Source organism: Loxodonta africana, chromosome 18 (genome assembly GCF_030014295.1).
Source record: "Loxodonta africana isolate mLoxAfr1 chromosome 18, mLoxAfr1.hap2, whole genome shotgun sequence".
Lineage (NCBI taxonomy): Eukaryota > Metazoa > Chordata > Mammalia > Proboscidea > Elephantidae > Loxodonta > Loxodonta africana.
The window spans coordinates 49076928-49101916 of record NC_087359.1 but is presented as its reverse complement, the minus strand read 5'-3'; positions in this window follow the sequence as shown (position 1 = coordinate 49101916).

The window sequence follows — 24989 nt, the reverse complement described above, 5'->3', positions numbered from 1 at the left end:
ATGACTCACCAGTGGCACATCTGGGGAAACATGAAAAGTAATCAAAAATTCCTTCCACAAGGAACACTTGTCTTAAACAATAATACTACATATGTTTTTAATAAAACTTTGCTTTATCAAAATGAACTGACTCCATTTATAAACTCTGCATTCCATCTTAACACATGTTTAGCTTTAAACCAAATAAAATTACAGAAATATAAGCCAAACCTCCCTGAAGTCTCCATGTAATCCACATTCTAATTACAACTTGTACAACATAGAACTTAGAAAAGTAATTACATTTTAATAAGTTTGTTCATTAATGAAAATGAATTTTACTGTAAAATTTTTACGCTCTTTTGTAAATGGAAGCAGAACCAATTAATCAAATGAACAAGGGACTTCAGTTACACATAGAAACAAAATCTCTTTTTCTAAACCTCATTCAAATTTAAAGTGCCCAATCATTGTTGGTAAAGAATTACTAATTCTCCAAAGCACTAATGCCAGTTCTATACCCTCGAATATTGTCTTTAAGCCTAAGAACAGAATACATGGGACGCTGGTAACTTCAAGGTGATAACGTAAGATAGTTGACTTTAAGAAGAAACTATCTCAGAAGGAATATGGTAGGAACGGAAACCTCAGATGCCCATCTCTTATTTTAAACACCCTTTTTTTCTTGGTGCATCTAGAAAATAAGGAAATAAAAGCCGAAGCAGAGAGGACTTCAGTAAAGCTTGTCTTCATTCTATATCATTTATAGTTACATTAGATGAAAGTACTGTCTGCACTATCTGAAAAAAAAAAACTGTTAAGTTTCCAGCAAAAAAAACTGCTTTTAAAGTTCTTTCCCTAATTCTAGTCTACTCCTTTTCTTAAAAAGAAAAAGAAAAAAATTTAGTATAGTTCTTTTTATACGCAGTAAAAAAAAAAAAAAATCCTAAAAAATAAACTTGACTTCCAAATTGTTTTTGTTGCAATGGATTTTACTACAATTTATGAATTAAAGTCTTAGAACCAACCCATCTGCAAACTGTTAAATGGAATAGCACATATACAGACAGGTTTACTAACAAATTTTTATCAGCTCGAATGGTGAACCCATGCTGTCTCCTAGTGGTCACCTCTTCTCTTCCTAAGTAGTCACAAACCATCCACTTAAAAAGCGATTTTAGGCTTTTGTCTGTGGTGGCTACAAAGCTCTCTTACAAGGTTGACAGAATTGAACACCTTATGCATTTATTCTAAAACCAGGACGCTTTAGGTCTTCCAGCACTTCTGTTGTCCACATTTCAATGAAAATGATGGCAACAACTGGGTGATCTCAACTATAAGATCTTTTGTTCTAATCTATAAACTCAATGAGAACATCCAGTATTCTCTAAGCATCATCTTCCCTATCAAGAGCTTTGTTTGTCTCTTAACCACCTTTTCTCATACAATAGCGTTATTCTTAAAAGCAGCAAAATAGGATTTGAATAGAACTCCAATTCCTTGCTTTTGCTTTTCCCTTGACTTTATGCCATCCATAGTAGAGAGTCTAGTCATTGCCATTGGTATTAAAAGCAGGGAAAAGGATAAAAAACTTGGTAATCTTCTTCCAGTTCTTCTTTCTACCACTGAGAAACAATTAACAGTCAATTTCCTTCTCTCCACACCTCTCCACAAACATTCCCTGATAAGGAAAAAAAGGTCCCTTAGGATTATTATAAGGATTAAATACGTAATATATATAAAAGTCTTGAAACAGTGCCTAGCACATACAAAGTGATCAAAAAATTTTCCTATCATTAATATTTACCAAACATTAGTTACCAAACTAATCTATAAATTAAAAATAAATAAGTCTTTTCAGCAAATGGTACTGGGACAACTGGCTCTCCACATGTAAAAGAATGAAGTTGGACCCCATCCTTATACCATACGCAAAAGTTAACTCTAATGGTTTGCATATCTAACTGTAACAGCTAAAACTATAAAATTCTTAGAAAACACAGGAATAAATCTTCATGTTCTTGGGTTAGGTAAACTCCTCTTAGATATGACACCAAAGGTACAAGCCACAAAATAAAAATAGGTAAATTGGACTTAATACAAATTTAAAACTTTTGTGCTTCGAAGGATACCACCAAGAAAAATAAAAGACAACCCACAGAATGAGAGGAAATATTTACAAATCATATATCTGATAAGGGATTGGTATCCAGAAAATATAAAGAACACTTACAACTCAGTAAATAAAAATAGCTGAATTTAAAAAAGGACAAAGAGAGAAGTGGGGCCAAGATTGTGGAACAGCCAGAAGATTCCAGTGATCCTTCTTACAACAAAGACCTGAAAAAACAAGTGAAATGATTATATTTATGACAAGCGAGGAGCCCTGATCATCAAAGGCAAAGCTAGAAAATGAACTGAGCAGCAGGGGGAGGGAGAGACGGTTCAGAAGCAGAGAAGAGTTGCTGGACCTGAATCAACGGGGTCCCTCAGGCACCGTTCCTGGGAGCGGGTGCAGCAGGCTGGTAGTAGCATTCAGCTGCAGTTTCCTCAGGAAGAAGCAGCCAACTGCACCGCCTACTCACATCTCCAGAACCAGAGAATAATGGCGCTCTCAGCAAAAGCAAAGTACTAGCATATATTTTACTGTGCCCCCTGCCCCCAAGCCAGCTTCAGAGGCTGTTGATTTCCCTGGACCTGAGATAAGCCCTGTGGAGCATCTTGAGCCATTGTTCTGGCCTTGAAGAAAGAATAAATTCACAAGTGGGGGAAAGATAATTTGCCAGCTCTACTAACCTGGGGAACTCCAGACAGAAGCGGCTCCTGCCCAGGCATAATTGATCTGTTGACTTTGAATACCTTTCCACCTGCATGGACCTGTGTGGGCCTATTTCATGAGAAGAGGCCCTTCTTGGGAGACTGCAACTGTTTCAGCTGTGTGGTGGAGAGGTGGGTGTTTGATGATTGACAGCACTTTGCCCGTTAAACAGGGTCCTCACCTGCCCACATCAGGGGCCTAAGGACTGGTGGCTCCACTCAGGTCACCCAGCCATCTGCTACAGGGGTCCAAGGATAACTGGTACCCCCTGGTCCTTACAACCAATAGCATTGGGTGCCCATGGTCCATCTGCAGAACCCACCCACCAGTGCACTCTAGGGAAGGGGGACGTGCTTTCCTCAGAGTCACTTGGGGGAATATTCTCAGCCCCCTGCCTTATTCAGAGCATGACCCCTTGCTGCAACCAGATACTGGTACCTACACCAATCACCCCTGCCACTCTAAGACTGTAGGACAGAGCCTGTACCACATACTTGATGATCAGCTACCTGGACACCTGAGCTGAATCCATACAAGAAAATGAATGGACTCCTAGATTGATATACCTGACAACTGGTGACAGGATGTCAGAGCTTCAAAGGTGAAAATAATCAAGCTAGCTCACTGAAGCAACCCGTTTGGACATATCAAAACAAAACAAAGCAAGAAGCTAGGATACAGTAAACAAACATAAAATAAACTAACACAATAACATATAGATGACTCAGAGACAACAGTCAATATCAAATCACATAAAGAAACAGACCATGATCACTTCAACAAGCTCTCAAAGCAAAGAATCAAGGGATCTTCTAGAAGAAAGTGCCTTCCTGGAACTACCAGATGCAGAATACAAAAGATTAATATACAGAACCCTTCAAAACATCAGGAAGGAGATCAGGCAATATGCAGAACAAGCCAAGGAACACACAGATAAAACATTTGAAGAAATTAAAAAGGTTATTCAAGAACGTAATGAAAAATTTAATAACCTGCAAGAATCCACAGAGAGACAGTAATCAGAAATTCAGAAGGTTAACAATAAAATTACAGAAGTAGACAACTCAACAGTCAAAGGAGCAGAATTGAGCAAGTGGAAGGCAGGATTGGTGAGCTTGAAGATAAAGCACTTGGGACCAATATATTTGAAGAAAAATCAGATAAAAGAATTAAAAAAAATGAAGAAACCTTAGGAATCATGTGGGGCTCTATAAAGAGAAATAACCTACAAGTGATTGGAGTACCAGGACAGGGAGGGATAGCAGAAAATACGGAGAGAATTGTTCAAGATTCCTTGACAGAAAACTTCCCTGATATCATGAAAGATGAGAAGATATCTATCCAAGATGCTCATCAACTTCCACATAAGGTAGATTTTAAAAGAAAGTCACCAAGGCATATTATAATTGAACTCGCCAAAATCAAAGATAAAGAAAGAATTTTAAGAGCAGCTAGGGATAAACAAAGAGTCACCTAAAAAGGAGAGTCAATAAGAATAAGCTCAGACTACTCGGTGGAAACCATGCAGGCAAGAGGGCAATGGGATGACTTATATAAGGCATTGAAGGAAAAAAATTGCCAGCCAAGAATCATATATCCAGCAAAACTGTCTCTCAAATATGAAAGTGAAATTAGGATATTTCCAGATAAACAGAAGTTTAAGGAATTCATAAAAACCAACCCAAAACTACAAGAAATACTAAACGGAGTCCTCTGGTTAGAAAATCAGTAATATCAGGTATCAACCCAAGACTAGAACACTGGACAGAGCAATCAGAGGTCAACCCAGACAGGGAAAACAAAAAAAAAAATCAAGATTAAAAAACGCTCAAAACTGGGAAACAGCCATGTAATTATGTAAAAGAAGACAATATTAAAACAAGAAAGAGGGACTAAGAAATGTAGTCATAGATCTTTCAAATGGAGAGCAAGACAAAGCAATATAAAGAAATAAAAGTTAGGTTTAAACTTAGAAGAACAGGGGTAAATATTAAGGTAACCACAAAGGAGACTAACTATCCTACTCATCAAAATAAAACACGAGAAAAAAAGACACTCAGCAGAAACAAAATCAACTACAACGAGTAAAAGGAAAAGAATATATAAAGATAAACTACTCAGCACAAAAGATTAAGTGGGAGAAAGAAACTGTTAACAACACACAAAAAAAAGACATCGAAATGACAGCACTAAACTCATACCCATCCATAATTATGCTGGATGTAAATGGACTAAATGCACCAATAAAGAGACAGAGAGTGGCAGAATGGATTAAAAAACAAGCTCCATCTGTATGCTGCCTACAAAAGACACACCTTAGACTTAACAGACACAAACTAAAACTCAAAGGATGGAAAAAATATATCAAGCAAACAACAATCAAAAAAGAACACAAGTGACAATATTAATTTCTGACAAAATAGACTTTAAAGTTAAATCTACCACAAAGGATAAGGAAGGACACTATACAATTATTAAAGGGACCATATACCAGGAGGATATAACCATATTAAATATTTATGCACCCAACAACAGGGCTGCAAGATACATAAAACAAACTGTAACAGCATTGAAAAATGAGATAGACAGCTCCACAACTACAGTAGGAGACTCCAACACACTACTTTCAGTGAGGGACAGGACATCCAGAAGGAAGCTCAAAAAAGACACGGAAGATCTAAATGCCACAATCAACCAACTTAACCTTACAGACATATACAGAACACTCCACCCCACGGCAGCCAAGTATACTTTCTATTCTAGTGCACATGCAACATTCTCTAGAATAGACCACATATTAGGTCATAAAGCAAGCCTTAGCAGAATATAAAATATTGAAATATTACAAAGCATCTTCTCTGACCATAAGGCCATAAAAGTAAAAATCAATAACAGAAAAAGGAAGGAAAAGAAATCAAACACTTGGAAACTGAACTATATCCTGCTCAAAAAAGACTAGATTATAGAAGACATTAAGGATGGAATAAAGAAATTCATAGAAACCAATGAGAATGAAAACACTTCCTATTAGAACCTTTAGGACACAGCAAAAGCAGTGCTCAGAGGTCAATTTATATCAATAAATGCACACATACAAAAAGAAGAAAGGGCCAAAATCAAAGAATTATCCCTACAACTTGAACAAATAGAAAGAGAGCAACAAAAGAAACCCTCAGGCACCAGAAGAAAGCATATAATAAAAATTAGAGGATAATTAAATGAAATAGAAAACAGAAAAATAATTGAAAGAATTAATAAGACTAAAAGCTGGTTCTTTGAAAAAATTAACAAAACTGAAAAACCATTGGCCAAACTGACAAAAGAAAAACAGGAGAGGAAGCAATTAACCCAAATAAGAAATGAGATGGGCGATATAACAACAGACTGACTGAAAATAAAAAAATCATATTAGATTACTATGAAAAATTGTACTCTAACAAATTTGAAAACCTAGAAGAAATGGGTGAATTTCCAGAAACACACTACCTACCTAAACTAACACAAATAGAGGTAGAACAACTAAATGGACCCATAACAAAAGAAGAGATTGAAAAGGTAATAAAAAACATCCCAACAAAAAAAAAAGCCCTAGCCTGGACACATTTACTACAGAGTTCTACCAAACTTTCAGAGAAGAGTTAATACCACTACTACTAAAGGTATTTCAGTGCATAGAAAAGGATGGAATACTCTCAAACTCATTCTATGAATCCAGCGTATCCCCGATACCAAAACCAGGTAAAGGTGTCACAAAAAAAGAAAGTTACAGACCTATATCCTTCATGAATTTAGATGCAAAAACCCTCAACAAAATTCTAGCCAATAGAATTCAAGAACATATCAAAAAAAAAAAATAATTCACCATGAGCAAGTGGGATTCATACCGGGTATGCAGGGATGGTTCAATATTAGAAAAAACAATTAATGTAATCCATCATTAAATAAAACAAAAGACAAGAATCACGTGATTTTATCAATTGATGTAGAAAAGGCATTTGACAAAATTCAACACCCATTCATGATAAAAACTCTCAGCAAAATAGGAATAGAAGGAAAATTCCTCAACATAATAAAGGGCATTTATACAAAGCCAACAGCCAACAGCATCCTAAATGGTGGGAGTCTGAAAGCATTCCCATTGAGATCGGGAACCAGATAAGGATGCCCTTTATCACCATCTTATTCAGCATTGGGCTGGAGGTCCTAGCCAGAGCAATTAGGCTAGATAAAGAAATAAAGGGCAACCAGATTGGTAAGGAAGAAGTAAAAGTATCTTTATTTGCAGATGACATGATCTTATACACAGAAAATCCTAAAGAATCCTCAAGAAAACTACTGAAACTAATCGAAGAGTTCAGCAGAGTATCAGGATAAAAGGTAAATATACAAAAATCAGTTGGATTCCTCTACACCAACAAAAAGAACATTGAAGCGGAAATTAACAAATCAGTACTATTTACAGTAGCTCGCAAGAAGATAAAATACTTAGGAATAAATCTTACCAGAGATGTAAAAGACCTATACAAAGAAAACTACAAGACACTACTGCAAGAAACCAAAAGAAACTTACATTAGTGGAAAAACATACCTTGCTCATGGATAGGAAGATTTAACATTGTAAAAATGTCTATCTACCAAAACCCGTCTATAGATACAATGCAGTTCTGATCCAAACTCCAACGACATTTTTTAATTAGATGGAGAAACAAATCACCAACTTCATATGGATGGGAAAGAGGCCCCAGATAAGTAAAGCATTACTGAAAAAGAAGAACAAAGTGACAGGCTTCAGTCTACCTGATTTTAGAACCTATTACACCACCACAGTAGTCAAAACAGCCTAGTTCTGGTACAACAACAGATACATAGACCAATGGAACAGATTTGAGAATCCAGACATAAATCAATCCATGTATGACCAGCTGATATTTGACAAAGGCCCAAAGTCAGTTAAATGGGGGAAAAGACAGTCTTTTTAACAAACGGTGCTGGCATAACTGCATACCCATTTGCAAAAAAATGAAATTCAAAACTTATACCTTACGCCATGCACAAAAAAAAACTCAAAATGGATCAAAGACCAAAATGTAAAATGATAAAGATCATGGAAGAAAAAATAGGGACAGCACTAGGAGCTCTAATACTTGGCATAAACAGTACACAAAACATTACCAACAATCCAGAAGAGAAACCGGATAACTGGGAGCTCCTAAAAATCAAACACCTATGCTCATCCAAAGACTTCACCAAAAGAGTAAAAAGACTACCTACAGACTGGGAAAAAGTTTTTGGCCATGACATTTCCTATCAGTGCCTGATCTCTAAAATCTACCTGATACTGCAAAAACTCAACTGCAAAAAGACAAATAACCCAATTAAAAAATGGGCAAAAGATATGAACAGGCACTTCACTAAAGAAGACATTCAGGAGGTGAACAGATACATGAGAAAATGCTCATGATCATTAGCCATTAGAGAAATGCAAATCAAAACTACAATAAGATTTCATCTCACTCCAACAAGGCTGGCATTAATCCAAAAAACACAAAATAATCAATGTTGGAGAGATTGTGGAGAGATTAGAACACTTATACACTGCTGGTGGGAATGTCAAATGGTACAACCATTTTGGAAATCGATTTGCTTCTTCCTTAAAAAGCTAGAAATACAACTACCATACAATCCAGCAATCCCACTTCCTGGAATATATCCTAGAGAAATAAGAGCCTTTACATGAACAGGTATATGCACACCCATGTTCATTAAAGCACTGTTTACAATAGCAAAAAGATGGAAGCAACCAAGGTGCCCATCAATGGATGAATGGATAAATAAATTATGGTATATTCACACAATGGAATACTACACATCGATGAAGTACAATGATGAATGCATGAAACATTTCATAACATGGAAGAATCTGGAAGGCATTATGCTGAGTGAAATTAGTCAGTTGCAAAAGGACAAATATTGTATAAGACCACTATTATAAGAACTCAAAAAACAGTTTAAATAGGGAAGAAAATATTCTTTGGTGGTTACGAGAGGGGGGAGGGAGGGAGAAGGTTTTCACTAATTAGGTAGTAGATAAGAACTATTTTAGGTGAAGAGAAAGAGAACACACAATATAGGAGAGGTCAGCCCAACTGGACTAAAGCAAAAGCAAAGATGTCTCCTGAAAAAACCGAACGCTTCAAAGGCCACCATAGCAGGGCCACGGGTTTGGGGACCATGGTTTTAGGGGACATCTAAGTCAATTGGCATAATAAAATCTATTAGGATAACATTCTCCATACCACTCTGGAGAATGGCATCTGGGGTCTTAAACGCCTAGGAAGCAGCCGTCCAAGATGCATCAGCTGGTCTCAACCCACCTGGAGCAAGGAGAATGAAGAACTCCAAAGGCACAAGGTAATTATGAGCCCAAGAGGCAGGAAGGGCCACATAAACCAGAGACTACATCAGCCTGAGACCAGAAGAACTAGATGGTGCCTGGCTACAACAGATGACTGTTCTGACAGGGAACACAACAGAGAACCCCTGAGGGAGCAGGAGAGCAGTGGGAGGCAGACCCCAAATTGTCATATAAAGACCAGACTTAATGGTCTGACTGAGACTAGAAGGACCCGGGTGGTCATGGACCCCAGACCTTCTGTTACCCAAGACAGGAACCATTCCCAATGTCAACTCTTCAGACAGGGATTGGACTGCACAATGGGATAGAAAATGATACTGGTAAAGAGTGAGCTTCTTGGATCAAATAGACACTTGAGACTATGTTGGCATCTCCTGACTGGTGGGGAGATGGGGGGGCAGAGGGGGTCAGAAGCTGGTTGAATGGACATGAAAAGAGAGAGTGGAGGGAAAGAGTGTGTTGTCTCACTAGGGGGAGAGCAATTAAGAGTATATAGCAAGGTGTGTATAAATTTTTGTATGAGAGACTGGCTTGATTTGTAAAGTTTCACTTAAAGCACAATGAAAAAAATTTTTTTTAATAGACAAAGAATCTGAATTGACATTTCTTCAAAGAAGACATACAAAGGCAAAATAAGCACATGAAAAGATGGTCAATATCATTAGTCATTGTTGTCGATAGGTCCCATTGAGTCAATTCCAACTCATAGCGACCCTATAGGAGAAAATTTCATCATTAGGGAAATGCAAATCAAAGCGAGATGTCAGTTCACACCCACCATAATGGCTATAATCAAAAAGATAATAACAAGTGTTACAGAAGATGTGGAGAAATGGAACCCTCATACATTGCTGGTGGAAGTGTGAAATGGTGTATCTGCTTTGGAAACAGTCTGAAAATTTCTCCAAATTTTAAACTTACAGTTACCATGTGACCCAGCAGTTCCACCTAAGAGGAATGAAAACATACGTCCAAGCAAAAACTTGTACACAAATGTTTGTAACAACATTATTCATATAATAGCCCAAAAGTAGAAACAACCCAAATGCCCATCAATGGACGAATGAATAAATAAAGCATGTACAGTCATAGTCTGGAATGTTTGGCAATAAAAAGGAATAAAGTACTTATACATGCTACAACATTGATGAAACTTGAGAGCATTATGTTAAGTGAAAAAAGTCAGCCACAAAAGACCAGTGTTAAATGATTCCATTTCAGGGAATGTCCAGAATAGGCAATATAGAGTAGAAACTAGATTAATCATTGTTTTTGCTGTTAGGTGCCATCATGTCAGTTGCATTCCAAGAGTGGAACTGCCCCAAAGGGTTTCCAAGGAGCTCCTGGTGGATTTGAACTGCAGAGCTTTTGGTTAGCAGCCAAGCTCTTGACCAATATGCCACCAGGGCACAATCATTAGGGAAATGCAAATTAAAGCTACAGTGAGATGCTTAGGGTTGCTGGGGGATTGGAGTAAATGAGGATTGACTGCTAATGGGCACAGGGTTTCTTTTTGGGGGTGATAAAAATGTTCTACAATTGATCTTGGTTATGGGTGCACAATTCTGAATATACTAAAAAATGTTGCATTGTACTCATTAAATGGGTAAATTTTATGATATGTGAATTATATCGCAATTAAGCTCTAAATAAATAAATCCAGTAATTTGGAAAATTTTAGAAAATTCCAAGTGCTTAGAAAATTTAGGAGAGTTAGGTCTCAGCCCTCCGCATACAATCTAAGAAAGAAGATAGGTGGTAATGGTCTGCTCATGATAAGCTACCCTGTCTCTTTCATAAGTAAAAACTTCTCTTTGCTTTCTAATACAAAGGTCTGATCATGAGTTTTGCCTTACTCGGAAAATGCAGAAGTAATTTCTGTTTTACCTCCTGGTATCTTTCTATCTATCTATCAATACCCGTATATCCATTTTTTATCTATATATTTTTAACTAGAACAAACCTTAGGAAAAAATTTAGTTTGACCCCTTCGTTTTTTGGTTTCTTTAGAAAAACAAGGCCCCAAGAGGAGATATACCCAGACAATGGATTTGTTAAGGCCTATAGCCTCAAAACAATCAGGATCTACCCAAATGTAAGGTAAAGGCTTGACTCAGGACTTAGAAAATATTGAGGATGATTTAGAAACAATTATACCGTGCTTAAAGAGAAGTTGAAACTAGAATGTATGAACTCAACCTTTTTTTAATGTAAATTGTGAGCTCCAGAGAGCGGAGTCCATGTCTTATTCATATGTGCTTTTTACTGCTTCTGACACATAGCAGATATTCCATGAAAATTTGAATGAAGAAATGATTAAATAAATGAAATTATTTTTAGTAGGGTTATTTTCTTGGCTCTGATTCAGATATGTCCAATTTTTCTAATCTGGCAAAATCTTTTTGAATCCAACATCTATATTTCTTTAATTCTAATATGTATTTTTTCTTTTTGTTAATACTTTTGAAATCAGGGATCCTGAATTTGGGTCTAAAAATCAACTGCACAGGATCAAGATGAGGGATATGTGGCTCAATAGCAGTTGAGTTTAGCAGTTTCAATTAATTGCAAGCTTGATGAGAATCAATGATGTGATATAACTGGGCAAAACCAATCTATGTGAATAGAAATAGAGTTTCCAGCTCAAGGTAGGAGCCAGTGCTCTCCATTCCTTTTGGTCCACCTGTAAAGTGCTGGGCTACTTTTACCCATACGCTTAAAAATTAAACCATGCCCAAGCAAGCAACCAGGATGAAGAAAAACAGACTGAGACGTACATCATATGATAATCGAAGGAATTTGAGTTGCATGTCCTCCAGTGACTGAAAGGATGACTTGTCTTCAAATATTTGAATGATTGTCTTGTGGAAGAACATTTTGAGATTGAATTATAACTGGTATGTGGAAGTTACTGGACATTTTAACTCAGTGTAAGTTAAACCATGTTGCTCTTCAAAAATGGATTACGCTGCCTCTCAAACTACCTATCCATCTCTAGAGGTGTTAATGCCAAAACTAGATGACATTTTATATTAAATTATATAAAATTGTGGTAGCCAGTCACCAAGAGGGTCCCATAACTACAACATCCTGGTATTCATACCTTTATGCCATCCCCTCCCATTGATTATGAGCTGGACTTAATGACTCACTCTGAATGAACAGAATGCTGGTGTGTGACATAGAGACAAAGTTATAAAAGCAATATGGCTTTGTTCTCTTTTTCTCATATCACCTGCTCTGGGGAAAGTCAGCTGTCACGTATTGGCGTGGTGAGAACTGAAAGTCTCCTGCCAACAGCCAAGTGAGTGAGCTTGAAGTAGATCTTCCAGACTCAGTCAAACCTTTAGTTGACTGTATCCCTTGTAGACAATTTGACTGTAACCTCATGAGAGACCCTGAATCAGAACTACCTACCTAAGCCACTCCATGATTCCTGACTCTCAAAAGCTGTGAGATAATAATTGTGTTTTAAATTGCTAAAATTTGAGGTAATTTGCTATGTAGCAACAGACAACACATATAAGAATATTGTAGAGGGTCCAGGCATCTTGTTTGACTATTTTGTCTTTTATGGTCCCTTTAGCTTTGAGAGCATATGATCAGGTCTGAGATGATGTGTTTGCCTACAAGATTATTTCCCTATTAATCTGAGCAGTTAATGCTAAACAGATTAAAACACATCACTGTTGATATGCATTATCCTTGGGCTGCAGAGGTAGCTTTGTTATGTAGAACCTTAGTTTAGTTGTGGTAATGAAGTTTACCTCTGTAGACTTGGTATTAGATGAGGAGGGAGGCTGTAGTCTCAGAAGGCTCTGATATCCCACTGGTGGGAAGGAGTACTGATTAGAAAACTTGCATGCATAATGCACCATTCAAAGAGTCCTGCACATCTACTCTTGTTTCATGCTTGCTTCTTCTACGCTCCTATTCTGAATCCATTTCTGGTTACCTGGTTCTGACTTTTTTTTCTTCGGACATTATCTCATTTAAATCTTTCAACATCTCTATTATTATCACCCTTTCCTAAAGGAGGAACTAGTCCTAACTTTGACTTTCTTTGTTCATTTCAACTCTCCACTCTTTTGTGGCTAACCAGGTCCCTGCTCTTAGAATCCTCCCTTATAGCTAGGCCCACTGATTAACTTAACTCTCAACCATTTCTTTACTCTTGGTTCCATCCTTGTTCCTCCATCTACCTAGGCTTGCTTGACTTATCTGTGTCTGCTTAGATGTAGGCTTGGCTCCTGTAGCATCAGTGTTGCTCACTCCTGATATACCAGACCCTGGGAATCAGTATCCACTTCTGGCCATGTTTCAAGCCTAGGAAGCTTCCCATTCAGCCACTATCTCAGTCCAGTCTCTCCCTCCTTGCTGACTTGGTCAATTAGTCCTGGCAGTAGACCTCTGACAGACACAAAGGTGATAGTAAATATGGAGGTGTTTTGACCACTCTCAAGTGGGGCACCCATTGAGGCCCATTTTGTTCTGGAAACCTAGATTTTGTGATTTCTACTCTACACCTTACTGTATATATTGAATCTTTCTTTTGCTTAACATCTGAAATTATTACCCAAAGTCTTCTCTCTGACAGGGAAACATTGAAACAATCTTTGGAGATTCATTTTAACTATTCATACATAAAATTCTAAAGATGTTTTTTGAGATACAGTATTAGGGATTGCCTCTAAGGCTCTCAATGTAAGTTTGATGAAATAGTGATGTAACTAAGAGTACAGAGCTGGGACAGAATAGAGGCCTAAGAAACAGTTACTGTAATAAACATGTTGATTAAGATCTACTTGAAAGTAACTAATTCATGAATTTGTCTACCTTGGCAATGTTTGTGGGATTCATGATTTCATGCCTGACATTTTTGTTTTCCTCTCCAACAGGAAGGTAAATCAGGCAAATGCATACTTGTTTTCCTAAAGAGCTTTGCACATATTTTTATACAAACCAACACCAACAGCTGCATTAAAAGTCAAGGAGAAGGAGTTATTTTGAATAAGCTTAGCACCTATAGAATACGCAGGAAAATTGTGATTATTACTTTCAGTCAAATAGATGATCAAAGAAAGACATCCTCTCCTTTTGATCCTAGCTGTTCAGATTTCTATTGCCTTCCTCATCAGTAGAATTCACTAGGTCTATTATAGATAAAATCTGCAAAAACCTCATCAGTCAACAGGCAACTCCACAGGCTTTTAACTATATTGCCCTACCTTACTTTAGCACCTTCTATTTCCCTATCACTTTACACCATGACATTCCTACATTCAAATCATCATGTAGAATTAAATGTTGTGAAGGGAAGCAGTTGTCAGCCTTAGTGAGATCTGAGCATTTATACACCTGGCTGTTTCCAGTGGGCAGTTCAAAGGCACAGCAATCTAGTCACAGAGGGAGGAGAGGTAAGCTAAAATTATGACTATTCAGTATCTTTATTACTTTGAAGACCAAAGTGTGTTTGATCCTTGTTTTGATATCTGCTTCCTGATAACACTGTATGGAGCGCACTGATGCATCTCAGCATATACTTCGGCATTTAATTTTTGCTCCTGCCACATTTTCAAGCACTCGTAAGAAGCATAAAAGAAAGAAAATATTGTACTTAAGAAGTACAAGTGCCAGTGTGGGAAATAAATACTTCCTTTTAAAGGTAGACTTTTTAATTTGTTTGTTCGATAGAAAAGGAAAACATGCTTATCACAGAAGATTTTGAAAATGTCAAAGAGAAGAAAGAAAGAAAAAAATCACACTTATACTCACCATCTAAAAGATAACCACTAATAATATTCAGAGTATTTCTTCTTGGGGTTTTATTCATGCACAGCTTTAAAAAAAAAAAAAAATCGCTATGATCATCCTATATATATAGTATGTATATACTTTTGTGTCCTATTTTCACTTCCAATTATAACACATGGGAAAAAATGCATGCTTTGAAAGTTGATATGAATACAGGGTTTAGGAAAAATATGTGTTTCATTTAAGCTTGAAGTCGATATTACAATATTATCTTGAACATCATACAATATACTTCTTCATCATTCTACTACTCCTCTTTCCATTACATAAGTCAAACCTTAGAACTTTTCTAGATTTTGGAGAATATTATCTTTTTGAATAGTGAATATGATTGCTAGCAGTTATTATATTTTATGACAAAATGATTAGAATTAAAAATTTTGTTTTATATCTGTTAGTTTGCCATGGTACATTTATATCATGAAATATTTTTATTCAATTCATTAACATATTACCAAAGATCTGGCATTTCCTTTGAAATGAAATAATTCTATTTCTTACAAGAACAATAGGCTTCTGTGAGCAATGATTTAGCAACCACAAATTACAAATATTTATTAAGCTCTTCAGGGTTTCATTGGTTTCCTCCCGCTCACCCACACTGCAGTCCTGGTACAAAACACACAGAGAGTAGTTATCAAGAATTAAGTTTTGTTTTTTTTTTTTAACCGTCAAACACTTGCTATACCAGCACTCCCAGCATCCAGTGACAGGAGGAGAAATGTCTCCAGTCTACGACACTCCCTCCAAGCCAGACTTTAATTTGTTGAGAAAAGGGAAGAAAAAAAAAAAAAGCCTATAAAAATCTTGGCAAAATACAGAGCCGCTAATTTAATCAGTTTTAGTAGCTGAGGCAGTGATTACAAGTGCTAACGCAATCTGTTGAAGAACTAATTTCCAGGGTATGAGAGATTCATTTATTTCTACTTTTTCTTCCCAGTTTTTCAATCTGAGAGTGAGTTGGTACCTATCCTGCACCCGCTGAGGGACCCTACCCTGAGATTTCAGAGTCTGAGGCTCTAACTCAAACCCTGAAGGAGCAGAGAAATAATACTTTCCTTTTCCCTGGGGATGGTATTTTCCAGGTGCAGATGAAGTAGACCTCAGCTGAATAGCACCTGTAGAAATACCTGCCTGAGAGTTCGGTAAGAACTAAAACTGGGCTGGACCGTAAGAAAGAGCTGGGTGCTTTCTACTCTGTTCAGCGCTGCCCCTAAGAGAAAAAAAAGAGTTTCATTTCTCACTTAGGACCAAAATCTTCTACCTGTCATCATCAAAGAGCTGTATGGTGGCGCAAACAGTGAAGCCCTCAACTACCAGCCAAAAGGTTGGCAGTACCCATACCTCACACCGTACATAAAAACTAATTCAAAATGGATCAAAGACCTGAATGTAAAACCTAAAACTATAAAGATCATGGGAGGAAAAATAGGGACAATGTTAGGGGCCTTAATACATGGCATAAATAGAATACCAAGCATAACTGAAAATGCACAAACAGCAGAAGATGAACTCGATAAATGGGACCTCCTAAAAATTAAACACTTATGCTCATCAAAAGACTTCTCCAAAAGAGTAAAGAGGGAACCTATAGACTAGAAAAAAAAATTTGACTACAGCATATCGACAAGGGTCTAATCTTTAAAATTCATAGAAAACCTCAACAACAAAAAGACAAACAATCCAATGAAAAATGGGCAAAGGATATGAACAGACATTCAGGTGGCTAACAAACACATGAAGAAATGCCCCAATCATTAGCCATTAGAGAAATGCAAATTAAAACTACAATAACATCTCACCCCAACATTACTGGCACTAATCAAAAAAATAGAAAATAACAAATGTTGGCAAAGTTGTGGGGAGATTGGAACTCTTATACACTGCTGGTAGGAATGTGAAATGGTACAACCACTATGGGAACTGGTATTGAGCTTCCTTAAAAAGGTAGAAATAGAAATACCATATGATCAGCAATCCCTATCGACCCTAGGTATGTACCCTAAAGAAATAAGATCCATGACACGAATAGACATATGCATACCCATGTTCACTGCAGCATTATTCACAATAGCAAAAAAGATAGAAACAACTTAAGTGCCCATGAATGGATGAATGGATAAACAAACTGGTACATCCACAATGAAATACTACACAAAGATAGAGAATAAAGATGAATCCGTGAAATATCTCACAACATGGATGAATTTGGAGGCCATTATGCTGAGTGAAATAGGTCAATCACAAAAGTCAAATATTATATAAGACAACTATTATTAAAAAAAAAGAAAGAAAGAAAAAACACACAAACTGAAAAAAAAATCTTTGATGGTTACGAGGGATGGGAGGGAAAATTACTAACTAAATAGAAGGCACATGTTAATACTGATGAAGGGAAAGACAATATACAATCTGGGGGATGTCAGCACAACATGCCCAAGGCAAAGGAAGACACTAAGAGGAACACAAGAATAAAGGGCAAAAAAAAAAAAAATTTTTTTTTTTTTTACAGTAATAACCATAACATAGACAATCCTGCAACAATAGTGTCATGGATTGAATTGTAAAATATGTGTCAATCTGGTTAAACCGTGATTCTCAGTATTGTGTGGTTGTCCTCCATTTTGTGATCTAATGTCATTTTTCTATGTGTTCTAAATCCTAATCTCTGCCTGTGGTTGAGGCAAGATTAGTTTATGTTAAAGAAGATTAAGGCGGTATGCAACACTCTTACTCAGGTCACAGCCCTGACCTGATCTAAGAGGAGTTTCCCTGGGATGTGGCCTGTATCACCTTTTATCTTACAAGAGATAAAAGAAGAGAGAAGGGAGCAGACAGATGGGGACCTCATACCACTGTGAAAGAAGCACTGGGAGTGGAAAGTGTCCTTTGGACCCGGGGTTCCTGTGCTGAGAAGCTCCTAGACCAGGGGAAGATTGATGTCAAGAACCTTCCCTCAGAACTGACAAAGAGAGAAACCTCCCTGGAAGCTGACACCCTGAATTCAGACTTCTAGCCTCCTAAACTGTGAGAGAATAAACTGTTTGTTAAAGCCATCCACTTGTGGTATTTCTGTTATAGCAGCACTAGATAAATAAAACAAATAGTATTAACAAACAATAACCCACAAATGGATACATAGGCAGATAGATATGCTAAAGAAGTGTGAGAGGGTATTAAGGAGCACACCCACCTGCAGATATAGTTTTGGTTGTGGATATTTCTACATATATAATTGCAGGTGCTATGTATTTTTTTTTTTATATATATTAATATAAACAATAGAGTACACAAGGGGCACAGTCATGGAAACTTCTTAGACATAACCAAACACTTTGCAGGACAAAGTTCTTAGGCTCGAAGGTGAAGGACCATAGACTTGGGGGACATCTACATCAATTGGCACAACATAGTTCATAAAACAATGTTCTGCATACTACTTTGGTGAGTAGCATCTAGGGTCTTAAAAGCTTGTGAGCAGCCATCTAAGACACAACTATTGATCTCTTCCCATCCAGAGCAAAGGATAGTGAAGAAAACCAAAGACTCAAGGAAGCAGTTAGTCCAAAGGACATGAACCACAGCCTACACAACCCCTAAGACCAGAAGAACTAGATAGTGCTCAGCTACCGCTACCAACCACTCTGACTGGGAACACATCAGAAAGTCCCAGAAAGAGTGGGAGAAAAATGTAGAAAAGAAAAAAAATCAAATTCACAAAAAAGAGCAGACTTACTGGTCTGATAGAGGCTGGAGAAACCCCCAAGACTATGGCTCTAAGACATTCTTCTGTCCTGGAACTGAAGCCATTCCTGGAAACCACATTTCAGCCAAACAACAGACAGGCCCATAAAATAAACAATAACACCCTAGAGGAATGTGTTCCTTAGAACAATCAATTATACAAGATCAAAAGGACAACATTTGGCCAAAAGCAAAGATGAGAAGGCAGGAAGGGGTAGGAAATCCAGAAGGGAAATGAGGAACCCAGGGTTGAAATGGGGAGAGTGCGGACACATTGAGGGGAAGGCAACAAATGTCATGGAACACTTTATGTACAAACTATCAAATGCGAAAGTAATTTGCTCTGTAAACATTCATCTAAAACACAGTAAAAAATTAAAACAAAAACAAAGGGTTGGTGGTTCAAATCCACCCAGAGGATGCATGGGAGACAGGCCTGATGATCTGCTTCTAAAAGATCACAGCCTTGAAAACCCTATGGAGAAGTTCTACTCTGCACACATAGACTTGCCATGAGTCCAAATCGACGCAACAGCAACTAACAACAATAGTGACATCAAATTTTGATATATTAACTGATATACTTCTAATTCCTGGTAATTCCTTTATTCCCCATTTAAAGCTATATTACAAGGCATTACATTACCTCAGGGAGGAGGGTCTATTACAAAAGGCTTTTTGAGTAGGACAAGTCCAAAATTTAAACATCTCAGAGCATGAACAATTTGGAAGATCTGCCACCCCTGAGATTAGATAAAGTTCACGTGAACTGGAAAGAGAAAGAACCAGACGGGAAGAAGAAGGTTTAGACACTGATGGGTTCCTGAGAAGGAGCTCAGGGTCCTTCTCCAGCCTCCCCTCATACCAGAAGGGTATGTAGAATTCAAAAGAAAAGAAATCTGTGCCACATTCCCAAATCAAGCCCAGGGAGGTTTCAAGATACCCGAGTGCTCGTCGCCTGGTGTGGTGAGGGCACAGAAGAAATGTCTGGGTTATGTGCCTCAGCAGGTGAAACAAAGGCAACCTTAAAGCATCCCCTCAGACCTCTGTGTGGTATGGAGAAAAGCAAGATGCTTTCCACTCACTTGAGAGTAATATAGACTTGGGGCAGGGGCTTATACACCCCACCCAATTTTCTGCAATCCAGGACTGCTGAGAGGAGCAATGGAAGTAGGGAAGACAGTGTATCTGGAGAGGCCCTGAAGTCAGGAGAGACAGCATAACAACCACCTGGGCCAAGGACAGAGGAATGAGACAGGATATCTCATTTTGACAGATGCTAGCATGGACCGATAAACAAAGACAAGACACAACTCACTCCCAACCTGATGCTATAGCACTACGTAAGTCCCCAGATCTAAGATGCAACCCTCAGGAAAAGAGCAATGGGAACCCTGAACTGACTAAAATTTAGTATCTACCACTTGGCAGAATGATGCTCAAAAGAGAAATTAAGTTACAGAAAAACAAAGGTATATTTCTTGAAAATCTGATTTATTTTCTGAGATTTATATCAGTTACACATATGCCATAGAATTTCCAGTAAATGTACACCACAGACAAAACATTTTTTTTTAATGTCATATGTATTAGACTTTGAATAAGAGTTGGACATCACGAAGGAGTGGGAAGAAAAGAACCCCTTTGTTGTGTTCTTATCAATATCATCTTCAGATTGAAATCACTTTACCATATTTCTTTGGGGTGGAATAACTATTTTCCTTAGTCTGTTCAAGAATGAATTGACTGATTCATCAAGATTCTAGAAATAACTGAAGGATTATATTGTACCGCCTGCTTATATTAACTGCTCAGTTGGTGGACTGACAGAACACTGTAATCATTTCTTCTCAGTTCCCGCAGTGAAGTAATCCGAGGTGTCACTACCATCGTTCAACTCCCCATCAGCCTCCACATCTCTGCCATGCCATGACACCTCTGATGAAGACTGTGGGTGGGGGTAAGGGTTGTCAGAAATCATGGATTGGACAAACCAGAGGGAACCTCAGGAGAGCATTTATTTTAGTTCTTGCTTCTAAGCAGGACTGCGGCCAAACCATTCAAGAAGAATGATTGTCTATTCTATTTTTAAAGATCCTCAAGGAAGGCAATCTCTAATAACCTGTTTCAATATGTAATCTATATTTTGAGAAGGTTCTTCCATTTTAACAAATCTAAACCTAAATTCATCTCCTTTTGTTCTCTTCTTAGTGAATTGTGATAAAAATACATTATACAATTTCTGTTTTAGAATCCTATTTTTTGGCTTAAATATTAGATTTTGACCTAAATATGTTATTTCTTCTGCTAGAGATGCTGGGCCTTTTTGAAAAGAGTTTCTGGTTTAAAGGTAGATGTTGTAAATTGCTCAGAAGCAGGTTACTGATTACCAAAGCGGTGATTTTATGAAGAATGAGAAGCGAAGAAGCTGGGGTAGCAGGACTCTTCTCTGAAGTGTTCTCTTTCTCTCAGAGGCTCCTTGTGTGGAGATACCCTTATAGGATGAGGAAGTGCTCTTCAGTTATGTCAGCTGTGAGGAAGGAAGAAAGAAGCAAGAACAGGACACTAGAATCACAACACTCCTTTACTTAGCCCAACCCCCAAATCTGATGGGTAAGAGCTATGAGAGAGGAAGACAGAGGGGAGGTTTTGATGGCAAAATGTCTTGAAATCCTAAGTCTCTGCATGAGCCCTGGGAAGGACATTACTCTGAGACAAGGATTTAAGATGAATATATTTTTTTTTTATTGTGCTTTTAGTGGAAGTTTACAGCTAGCTCAAGTTAGTTTCTCATACAAAAATTTATACACACATTGTTCTGTGACCCTAGTTGCTCTCTCGGTAATGTGACAGCACACTCCTCCTTTCCAGCCCAGATTTCCCACGTCCATTCAACCAGCTCTTGTTCCTTTCTGCCTTCTCATCTTGCCTCCAGACAGGAGCTGCCCATTTGGTCTCATGTATCTACTTAAACTAAGAAGCACACTCTTCACGAGTATCATTTTATGTCTTATAGTCCAGTCTATTCTTTGTCTGAAGAGTTGGCTTCAGGAATGGTTTTAATTCTGGGTTAACAGAGAGTCCAGGGGCCACGTCTTCTGGGGTTCCTCCAGTCTCAGACCATTAAGTTGTGGTCTTTTTACTAGAATTTGAGTTCTGCACCCCAGTTTTCTCTTGCTCCATCAGGGATTTTCTGTTGTGTTCTCTGTCAGGGCAGTCATTGGTGGTAGCTGGGCACTATCTAGTTCTTCTGGTCTCAGGCTGATGAATTCTGTCTTTGTCATCTAGTGCTGCTATAACAGAAAATTCCACAAGCAGACAGCTTTAACAAAGAGAAATTTATTTCCTCACAGTAAAGTAGGCTAAAAGTCCAAATTCAAGGCATCAGCTCCAGGCAAAGGCTTTCTCTCTCTGTCAGCCCTGGAAGAAGGTCCTTGTCCTCAATCTTCCCATGCTCAAGGAGCTTCTCAGGCACAGGGACCCTGGGTCCAAAGGACGCACTCTGCTCCTGGTGCTTCTTTCTTGATGGTATGAGGTCCCCAACTCTCTGCTTGCTTCCCTTTCCTTTTATCTCTTGAGAGACAAAAGGTGGTACAGGTCGCACCCCAGGGAAACTCCCTCTTTGCCTTGGATCAGGGAGGTGACCTGAGTAAGGGTGTGTTACATCCCACCCTAATCTTCTCAACATAAAATTACAATCACAAAATGGAGGATACCTAAACAATACTGGGAATCACTGCCTAACAAAGCTGATACACACATTTTTGGGGGGACATAATTCGATCCATGACAGAATCACTGGTTTATGTGGCCCTTTCTGTCTCTTGGGCTAATATTTTCCTTGTGTCTTTGATGTTCTTCATTCTCCTTTGCTCCAGGTGGGTTGGAACCAATTGATGCATCTTAGATAGATGCTCGCTAGCATTTAAGACCCCAGGCGCCACTCACCAAAGTGGGATGCAGAACATTTTCTTAATAAACTTTGTTATGCCAGTTGACCTAGATGTCCCCTGAAACCATGGTCGCCAGATCCCTACCCCTGCTACTCTGTTCTTCAAAGTGTTTGGTTTTATTCAGGAAATTTTGCTTAGCTTTTGGTTTAGTCCAGCTGTGCTGACTTCACCTATATTGTGTGTTGTCCTTCCCTTCACCTAAGATAATTCTTGTCTACTATAAGACAAATTTTTTTAAAAAAGTATTCCACTCAAGAAAACCAGAAAAAGATTGAGAAGTGATAAATAAAGATTAATAATTAGTGGAAAATGTAGTAAAGTCTACCCAGGTACTTGCAGGTTTGTTTTACCCAGTGATATATATGTATATACACACACACACATACAGGTTTTTACAATTTAGTTTTATTATTCGGCTCTTACTAAAATGCTAATCCCTTGGGAGGAAAAAAAAAAAAACTCTGAGTTCTTTAGGGTAAACAAACAGCTTATGAGAAATACGAAGTAAAAACTGCATTGATATACTTTTAAAGACACAGTAGAAGAAGGAATGACCAGAAACACTCTATTGCCACTAGAAGGGGAATAGTGGGAAGATTCTAAAATCAGTTGCCGTCAAGTAAATTCTTATTCGTGGTTACCCAATGTGTGTCAGAGCAGAACTGTGCTCCATAGGGTTTTCTTTCTTTTTTTTTTTTTTTTCATTTTATTGTGCTTTAGGTGAAAGTTTTGCACAAATTAGCTTCCCATTCAAAATTTAATACATAAATTGTTTTGTGACATTGGCTGCAATCCCCGCAATGTCAGCACTCTCTCCCTTCCCACCCCTGAGTTCCCTGTGTCCATTCATTGTGTTTTCCTGTCCCTTTCTGCCGTCTCTGCTTTTGGGCGGGTGTTGCCCATTTGGTCTCATACACTTGATTGGACTAAGAAGCACATTCCTCATGTGTGTTATTGTTTGTTTTATACCAATGGTATTTTTAATTACTACATGTGTAATATCTAAATATTTTCTGTTTACAAAAAACGTATGCATTAGATGGGGAGTTACTGCTTAATGAGTACTGAGTTTCTGTTTGGGGTAATGAAAAGACTTTGGAAATACTGGTGATGGTTGTACAACACTGTAAATGTAATTAATGTCACTGAATTATAAAAAAAATTGATGTCACTGAATTATAAAAATGGCTAATATGGCAAATTTCATGTTATATATTTTATAATTATATTTTATATAATTTTATTTTACGTATTTTACCACAATAACATTTAAAAAAAAAAATAAGCATGTGTATTATAGCTAAGGGGAGCCCTAGTGGAGCAGTGGTTGAAAGCTCGGTGGCTAACCAAAAGGGCAGCAGTTCAAATCCTCCAGCCACTCCTTGGAAACCTTATGGGGCAGTTCTACTCTGTCCTATAGGGTCACTATGAGTCAGAATTGACTCAACAGCAATGGGCTTGGTTTTTGGGTTTTTGAAATCATACCTAAAATCCTCTTTGACCATCCCTGCCCCATCCTAATAGTCTTCCTACAGGGTGGTCATTCCTCTGTGTGTGGGAGATGACTTTCTGCTTTTTTGGCCAGTGCAGCCTGTTCATCCTGGGATAAGGGCAGAGGATGAGGTAGATGTTGGCATGAGTCAGTATTTCCTCTACTCTTGGATATACAGGTTCAGAAGAGAACCACTGAGATTTTCTCAGTCCAACCACATCATGACACAATTAGGAAAATAACCTGCAATTTTGGTACATAGCTTTTCATATTTTTAATTTACACATTTCATACATTTGGACATCCACATGCAAATTTGTTTCCCTCTGGGTATATGTACATATTTGTTGTTATTTCTTTGGACATTTAAATAAGAACTTGAGAGAAGGCAGGTCAAGCCCAATTAATCTGCCACAATTAACCTGTAAGCTCTTCATTCAATTTCCTGTATCATCAGTCTTCTCATCTCTGGAACATTATGATAATTTCAAAGTGCTCTCCCTATTTTCCTATCTCTTCATCTACCTATCTTTCCTCTCTCAATTCCCTTTGCTCCAATTCATCCAAATGTAGCCAGATTTAATCATAAAACAACATTGTTTTCTTGTCAGTCTTCACCAGCTTCCCATTGCCTATAGAATAAAGCCTCAGTTCCTTAGACTGACACAGTCCACAAACTGACCCCAATATGCAAGCCTACACCTATACCATTCACTACTCAAACTTCACTCTAACCATTGTCCCTTGGACATTCTATGGGCGTGCCTATCTCAA